We start from the raw sequence: 9,460 nt of genomic DNA on the forward strand, positions 1-9,460 counted from the left end.
TGAATAGGGGTAAAATATTGCAACTAAGTGAGCCCTTTCTTCCAATTGTGGGGATAAAAAGTCAATGTTGAGTGGAGACCTAGACAATGTGTCTGCAGCTTGGTTATCTTTGCCTTGTTTGAACTGAATTTCGTAATCGAATCCCATCAATTTAGTTACCCATTTCTATTGGAAAGGAGTGTGTGCTCTCCCTTGAAGGAAATACTTCAAACTATGGTGATCTGTTAGGATGATGAAGTGATTTCCTACAAGATAGGACTACCATTTATGGATGGCATGGATAATAGCAAGCATTTATCTTTCATAGGCTGACAAGGTTTGATTTCGTGGACATAAGGCCTTGCTAGTGAAGGCAATTGGCCTCCCATCTTGTTGAAGTACAACATCAATACCAATACCCGAAGCATCAGTCTCAATGGTAAAGGGCTAATTAAAATTGGGCAATGCAAGCACTTAAGGTGAAAGCATAACTTGTTTCAATGTTTTGAATGCTAAAATTGTCTCATCTGACCAAGAGAAACTATCTTTCTTAGTTAATGCAGTTAATGGTCCCATGATTTTTCCAAAATTAGGTATAAACTTTTTGTAGTATCATGTTAACCCCAAGAAACCTCTCAAGGCTTTGACAGTGGATGGAATTAGCCATTTGGAGATTGCATCCAATTTGCTAGGATCTGCATCAACCCTATTTTCAGAAACAATATGACCTAGATACTTCACCTGAGATTTCCCAAATACACACTTAGATTGCTTCACAAATAAACTATGCTGTTGCAATGTTTCAAAAACTGTTTGCAACTGTGACAAATGTAAAAACCAAGATGAGCTATACACCAAGATGTCATCAAAGAAAACTAAGATGAACTTCTTGAGATAAGGACGAAAAATCTCATTCATAAGACATTGGAAGGTAGCTGGAGCATTGGTTAAACCAAATGGCATTACTAAGAACTCGTAATGTCCATTGTGGGTTAGAAATGCAGTCTTTTCGATGTCATCAGGATGCATACGAATCTGATGATATCCAGCCCTCAAATCCAACTTCGAAAAATATTTTGCACCAAACAATTCAGCTAGTAGCTCATCTATAAGAGGAATAGGAAAACGATCCTTCACAGTGATGTCATTGAGGCCTCTATAGTCTATATACATATGCCATGTGCCTTCTTTCTTCCTCACCAAAATCACTGGAGACGAGTAGGGACTATTACTAACCCTAATAAATCCAGACTGCATTAACTCCTTCACGCACTTCTCAATTTCACTCTTCTGCACCGGACCATCTGTAAGGTCTGTTGTTGGGAGGTTTACTTCCTTGCAATAATGGAATCCTATGGTTATGGGGTCTGGGAGGTGGTAAACTGGTTGGTGTAGCAAAAACAGTTTCAAATCTAGTTAAAAGTTGCTGCAGTTGATGAGCTTGAGTTGTTGAGAGATTATCTGAACTAGCCCTCACAGATTTAGGTTCCAAACTACACAAACTTCCCTTATTCGTCTCCAATTAGCATAAGACTGCCCCTATAGTAGTATCTTGTTGCAGCAACTTACTCATTTGTAAAGTTGAAATGTTATCCAATTGGTTAGTAAGTGCTTTCGGGCTCGTAATGCAATAAGTGATCATCCCTTATTCGAACTTCATATACAACTTATCGAAATCCCAAAGAATTGTTCTAAGGGCTCTCAGCCATTGAACCCCAAAAACAACATCACAACCTCCAAGGTGGATAGCATATAAATCTGCAATGCAACTATAATTCTGAATTTTCACAGGTGTTTGAACCAAGGTACCTTGAGTGAATACCTTACCTTCATCAGCTATTTTCACATTAAAAGTGTGCCCAGTGTCAAAGGTACCCTTAATTCTCTTCACCAACCCATAATTCACAAAATTATGTGAACTTCTTGAGTCAATTAAGATGGTGACAGGACAGTTTTTCACAAATCCAATGACCTTTATAGTTTTAATAGAGGGTGGTGCAGGAGTGCCAAACAATGCACATGTTGTGATTTCTAATTCTTCATTGTTAATCTTCTCACAGAAGGATTTCGAGTTAAAATTTCAGGCAAGATATTGGAATTAAAACTTTGCAGTGGTGATCGAAAAGTAGACTGAGGTGCAGAAGTCTTGGAAAAAGATCTCACCTTTAAATCAGACAACTTGGTATCGAGTTTTTCGGTGATTACTGAAGCTTCCAATACATCTTTGGGATGCAACAGTTTCACATCATGCCTGAGCTCCGATTTCAGATCTCCAATGAAGCACAATTTGAGAAAAATGGGTTGATTTTCGTCATATGATTAGCCAAACGTTGAAACTCCATGATGTAGTCACGCAAAGAACCTGTTTGCCTCAGTTTCACTAAACTTTCTACAGAATCCTCTAACTCCGATGGACCAAATTCTTGGCACAAAACCTTTGAGAATTCTTCCCAAGATAGAAAGTTCTCCAAGCAATGTGCCCATTGAAACCATTGCAAAGCCTCGATTTCCATATGGAACGATGCGAGTTTCACCTTCTTGGAGTCTTCAATGTTGAAGAACTCGAAATAGTGTTCCACCCTGTAAATCCACCCCATTGGGTTGTCTCCTTCAGTAAATCTTGGGAAATCCATCTTCAAGAATGGCTGCCATGCTTGCAAGTTGTTATTTTGGCCAGAATCTTGGCAATTGTAGTTCGGACCCATTTGATCACGAAATTGATGATCGCCCAATATGGCTTCAGATGATTCTCCTATCGAAGTGCCATTGAGACGAGTGAGAATGGACTGTAATTGTTGAAGAATCACACCCTGAGTCGACTCGAGTTTGCCGTGCAACGCCTTCAATTGCTCATGTGACACCTTAATTTCCTTCTCCGACTCCTTAAACTCCTCATGCGACGCTTGGAATTCCTTGATCTTAGATTCCAAAGAAGAAACCCTAGACTCCATATTCCTTCGCGAAGCTTGCCAAGACATGCAATAGAAAGGATTGAGGGAAAACAACCGCTAGCTCGATACCAATTGTTAGAACCTCATCATCTTTCTTGCTCGCATCGTAAGTATAACAAAACAACAATACAATTTCATTGACTGTTTTCTCATCTCTTACAACCTACTATTTATCCTCTCATTTCTAACTAACTATTAACAACATGCACACGTGTTAGCATCACTTTAATAACATTCTTTTATTAAAAATGTTACTAAAATAATGTTTGATTCTTGTATTGATTTACAATTGGGTATTTTATAGTTTTGAAGGTTGAGACCAAGAAGAAGATGTTAATTCTTCACGGTAGGAAGAATACGAGCAATGTGATTAATTCTATGTCATTGAACCTTTACCGTTTGAAGAAGTACAGTGCTGTGAAATTCAGCTGCATGAATGAAGATATTAGCCCTTTTGAAAGTAGAGGTGATACTTCACTTGAGTTTTTCTCTCATAAAGCCGTTTGCAGCATTTTCATCGTAACTATAAAACTGCCTCAACATTTTGTTCCTCCAAATAATTTGATTTCATGTGACCTTGGTATATATGTGTGGTTGTCTCTTCCTTGTCAAGTATTTTATCAATACATAAAACAGAAAAAAAGAAAATAGTTAGAATGTGGGATAACTTCCTCGTAATTCCATGTACAACTTCATTCTTTATGTTTTCTGAAGAAACAATGGCAGCCTACCACTCCATATTCTCTCTTCTTCCTTTTCTTTCCTTTCTGTACTCTTTCTCCACAGGTTTTCTACACTACTATAAAAAAACACTTTGCGCAACAAAATTTTGCGCGACGAAACACACATCGTCGCACAAAGTCACTTTGCACGACAAAACACATATCGTCGTGCAAAGTTTTTACAAAAATAAATAAAATAAAATAATTATTTTTTTTAAATCTTTGCGTGACGTAATCCAAATATTTCGTCGCCTAAACCAATTTATTTTTCATTTTTTAATTTAATTTTACATTATAAATTTTAAAATATGGTTATTTTCATAAGTTTTTATTATGAAGTTTTGGTTTGGCGCAAGAAAATTGTGAGACGGACCAACCGAGTTGAGCAAATGGCCTTTGCACGACGTTTTGGCTCACCGTTGAAGACTTTTTGAATGGTATATATATTTATTAAGTAGTGAGGATAGCGATAGTTATTATTGTAGCTCAGATGAGGATTAATATAAACTTGCAAAATTGAATGGTATATATATTTATTAAGTAGCTTTAAATTTAAGGTAAATTACATAGTAGCCCCTCAGGTTTGAGGTCTATTACAACTGACACACCTCAACCTAGATCGAGGCATGCTGGGCATCACGTGAGAGTGACGTAACCATGTGCACAGTGTGGAAGCAATAGGGATATAATGAAATACGAGTAAACAAAAACCAATTCAACTAGAGTACTAGAAAAGATAGGGTGCAAGTGCGAGATTAAGTGTGAAATGCACCATCAGAGCATAAATAGCCTAAGTGCAGTCCATCTGGACAAGTACTAGATATAAAACACCCGAAGGTGATCCTACATTTGGGATGTTCTGTCAGAACCACCATCGAAATCCACGTGAGCCACCAAAGCACTTCTACCTAAAACCTGGAGGGGCGCAAAAATAGAAAGTGTGAGTGGGCAAAAGCAAAGCTTTTCAAAATCATTTCATTTCTCAAAAGTTCTAACCCATTGCCGTAAAACTTGTATAATTTCCCAGAAAATAATATAAGCTATAACAGAAATCATGCTCAGGATGAAATCCATGAAAAATATACCATGCCAAAGTATCTCAAAAAAAAAAAAAACCATAACTAATTCAATTAAAATGTATTAATGCCAGATATCATATCAGCCGGATCCACCTAACGTCACATGCGTGGCTGAGTATAGCTCATAGCCAATCTCAATCATATCAAATTCTGCACACGAGTCGGAACCACCTAAAGTGGTCTATATGACAAGACTAGGTGTAAAATAAATATGCTCTGGTGCTACGATCACGTGAAGACAGTGCGAGTGATCGCGGGTCACCTACGAGTCGGAACCACTTAAAGTGGTTTGTACGACAAGCCTGTGCACCTAACTTGGATCCAAGGTGAGCATATGGTGCGGGAGGTGAACATCACGTGAAGGACCGTGCCCTAACTCTGGGCAGGAGCACTAACACCAGGGTGCAGGTTTATAAGCTCTCAATACATCACATCACATCTCATATAACTGAAATAATCTCATATCTTTAATTCATGAACTTACCTGATACTTACCTGGCACTTACCTGTGCGTCCGCAGCACCAATTATAAATATATGTAACTACCAATGCATAAATAAAATAGACAGATACTTTGCATGGCATTTCAAAACGTATAATCATTAAATTTCAATTTCCGGGAAGTAAATCTCAAATATATAGGTATATACAGAAAATCAAAAGCCCACTCACTGATATGTCGAAGGGTCGTAGCCCCCGAGCCTCGATTGATGGCGCTCGTCCTCTGGATAGGTCTCACCTATATGCGAAATAACTGAATAAACGTTATTTAAAGCACATATACAAAACTAGGAATTAACTTCTCAAACATTGCTCAAATGGGGTATTTGAATATACCACCATGATCTACTCAACCTTAGGAACATCCCCATATTTTTAGAAAAAATTTCTGACCACCTATGCGCCTTCACGTGCGGCCAAACCCTAACTGAGCCTAACGGCGGTTAGGAATATTCCGTTAAAACCTTAACAGAATTGAACGGCGTTACCTAATGTAGTTAGAATATTTCGTCAGACTTGACGGAATATTCCACTTCGTCTTCCTTGGTTCACCGGAGATCGTCGTCGGTGCCGCTGTTATTGCTGGTTTCTGGAAAAATATAGAAACCTTCATATCTTCTTCATTTCTTAACCAAATTTCATGAAATTGTACCAAAATGAAGCTTAGAGTGTGTAGAACACAATCTTACCACTTTCAAGTCTTGAAACCCACATAATCTTGCCAGAGAACCCTCGATAATCTGGCCAAAACTTGAAACTCACGAACTGGGACTTCCTGACATCTAAAACACTCCAACTTTCTTCCCCGAGCTTTGTGAAAATGTTTTAAGGCTTCCTATAACCTTAAAACTCCTTGAAAATTTCAAAATCACGAGTGCATGTACAATACTCAAAATCGGGGTTCTTGAGTTCTAGGGTTTTCGAAGGATTCACGTCCAACCACCACCACCATTTGACTCATGAGCTTGCAAAGAGTCCAAAAACACCAATCACGAACTCGATCCGTGATGTTTGAAAGGGTTTGAGGGTTGTCCGTACAAGTTGTACGGAAATAACAGAAAATCCGAGAGGGAGGAAAGAGAGAGAGGGTCATTTTGTTCTAATTAGGTCCAATTAATTAGGAATAGAACCTATTGGTCCAAAACCATAGTTTATACACACACACAACTCAATAATAAAAAGGGTATAGTAGAAATTTCCACGCTCTCGAGTATAAATAATATATACGCTCGGGACGGGCTGTCACAACAACCCCATACAACATCTTTAAAACATTTCACTTTCCTACCTCACGTACTATTTTATTTCAAAATAATACATCCATTACATTTTCTATCCATTGATCCGTTAAGCGCTGATGTGGCAGCTACATTTGTGCCACATGGTTGCCAAATGTGTGCCACGTGGCAAAAAAAATTAATTTAAAAAAAAAAACCTAAATCTTCAACAAAAAAAAAAAACTTAGAAAACCCAGATCCCATCGCCCCACCCCTTCCCCCCACTTGCCAAAACCCCATCCCCTTCATCATCTTCCCCATCCGTCGTCTTTCCCTGCAACCCAAATCCAAAACCACGTCCACCCATCCTCCACATCCTCCTCTGCACCCATCCTCCACCTCCTCCGTGCACCCATCTTCCCATCTCCCCTTCCCTACCCGAGCCCAACCTGCAACCTAAAGAAAAAAAAAAAAAAACCCCATCTTCATCTTCCCCGAACCCCTTCCCTGCAACCCACCCTTTTCTTCTCCCTCCCGTCTTCCCCAAACCCATTGTGCACCCATCCTCCACCTCCTCATTCTCACCCACTACCTGCAACCTAGAAAGGAAAAAAAAACAAAAAACCCATCTCCTTTTCCCTGCAACCCAGATCCCGTCTTCCCTAATGGGTGTGGATTTGAGGAGTGGGGTGTGTAGAGGAGGGAAGAGGGTGGGTGCGGAGGGTAGGTGTGCAGGTGGGTGCAGAGGAGGACATGGAGGATGGGTGCGATGGGTTTGGGGATGACAGAAGGGGGAAAAAGGGGGTAGGTTCCGAGGAAGGGGGGTCGGGGAAGATGAAGATGAGTTTCTTCTTCTTCTTCTTCGTCTTCTGGGTTGCAGGTTGGGTGGGGAAGGGAGGGAGGGAAGACGAAGTGGGGGTTGCTGGGGGGGGGGAGGTGTGTTTCAGCTTTTGTTTTTGGTTTTTTTTAAATTAATTAATTAATTTAGAAGATTCAGGTTTTAAACACGTGGCACACATTTGGCAGCCATGTGACATAAATGTGGCAGCCATGTTAGCGCTTAACGGATCAATGCATGGAAAATGTAACGGAGGTATTATTTTGAAATAAAATAATACATGAGGTATGAAAGTGAAATGTTTTAAAGATGTTGTATGGAGTTATAATAGACCTCAAACTTGATGAGCTACTATGTAATTTACCCTTAAATTTATTATTGTAGTTCGGATCGGGTTTTTGTTAGAAAAATATATTTTAAATTGATGATCGAATTAGTTCATTGTATACATATAGGGTCAAGGAGTGTAGTTGTAAAAAATCATCAAAATCAGAGTTAAAATAACTGTTAAATCATGATTTTTCATTTATAACCGTCGAAAAGTTTTGTCCCGTTACTTGATAACTAAATGTTTATTTTTTGTGATTTTTAGCGTCTGCGATCTCAAAGTATATACAAAAAAGTTTGATGATTGGATCGTTGAAACTTGTTTTGTAGAATGCGTATCCCATCAAAACAATATATTCACTAACACTTGGAGTTTATTTATACTTTCATTAAGTATAACTTAAGATTTTGTGGTATCCACTAGTGTAAATATTTTAAATTGAAGATCGAATTCAATCATTGTATTCATATAAGGTCAAGGAGTGTAGCTGTAAAAAATCATCAAAATTGGAGTTAAATAATTGTTAAATCGTAATTTTTTGTTTATAACAATCGAAAAGTTTTGTCCCGTTACTTAATCTTTGAATGTTTGTTTTTTGCGATTTTTGGTGTATGCGATCTCGAAATATATACAAACAAGTTTGACGGTTGGATCGTTGAAACTAGTTTTGTAGAATGTGTATCGCATCAAAACAATAGATTCACTAACACTTAGTTTATTTATACTTTCATTAAGTATAACATAAGATTTTGTGGTATCCACTAGTGTAAATATTTTAAATTGAAGATCGAATTCATTCATTGTATTCATATAAGGTCAAGGAGTGTAGCTGTAAAAAATCATCAAAATCAGAGTTAAAATAACCGTTAAATCGTGATTTTTCATTTATAACCATAAAAAAGTTTTGTCCCGTTACTTGATCTCTAAATGTTTTTTTTTTTTGCGATATTTGGCGTATGGAATCTCGAAGTATATACAAACAAGTTTGACGGTTGCATCGTTGAAACTAGTTTCGTAGAATGTGTATCCCATCAAAACAATAAATTCACTAACACTTATACTTTCATTAATTATAACATAAGATTTTGTGGTATCTACTATTGTAAATATTTTAAATTGAACATCGAATTCATTCATTGTATTCATATAGGGTCAAGGAGTGTAGTTGTAAAAAATCATCAAAATCGGAACTGTTAAATCGTGATTTTTTGTTTATAACCGTCAAAAAGTTTTGTCCCGTTACTTGATCTCTGAATGTTTGTTTTTTGCGATTTTTGGGGTATATGATCTCAAAGTATATACAAACAAATTTGAAGGTTGGATCATTGAATGGTATGTGTGTGTGTGTGTGTGTGTGTGTGTGTGTGTATGTTAAGTAGCTTTAAATTTATTTATTTTGTACGTATAACACTTAAGAAATTGAATGGTATATATATTTATTAAGTAGCTTTAAATTTATTATTGTAGTTCGGATCCGGTTTTTGTTAGAAAAATATATTATTGTGGGTTTTATGTAAAAAAAAAAATATTGAATTTGAAGGGAGTAAAGTCACATTTTCAGTAAACTTTATAATAATATATATTTTTTTAAATATAACTTGTACAACGCCACAATGGGGTTGTTGCGCAAAAACCAATAGAGCGACGTCATAATGTATACATGCATCGCACAAACCAATTTATTTTTGTTTTTTTATTTAATTTTATATTATAAATTTTAAAATATAGTTGTTTTCATAAGTTTTTATTATTTTTTTAAAACTTTGCGTGACGAATTTCAATATTTCGTCACCTAACCCTTATTTACTTATTTTTTATTTATTTTTATATTTTATATTGTTAAAC

This window comes from Malus sylvestris, chromosome 6 (genome assembly GCF_916048215.2).
Source record: "Malus sylvestris chromosome 6, drMalSylv7.2, whole genome shotgun sequence".
Taxonomy (NCBI): domain Eukaryota; kingdom Viridiplantae; phylum Streptophyta; class Magnoliopsida; order Rosales; family Rosaceae; genus Malus; species Malus sylvestris.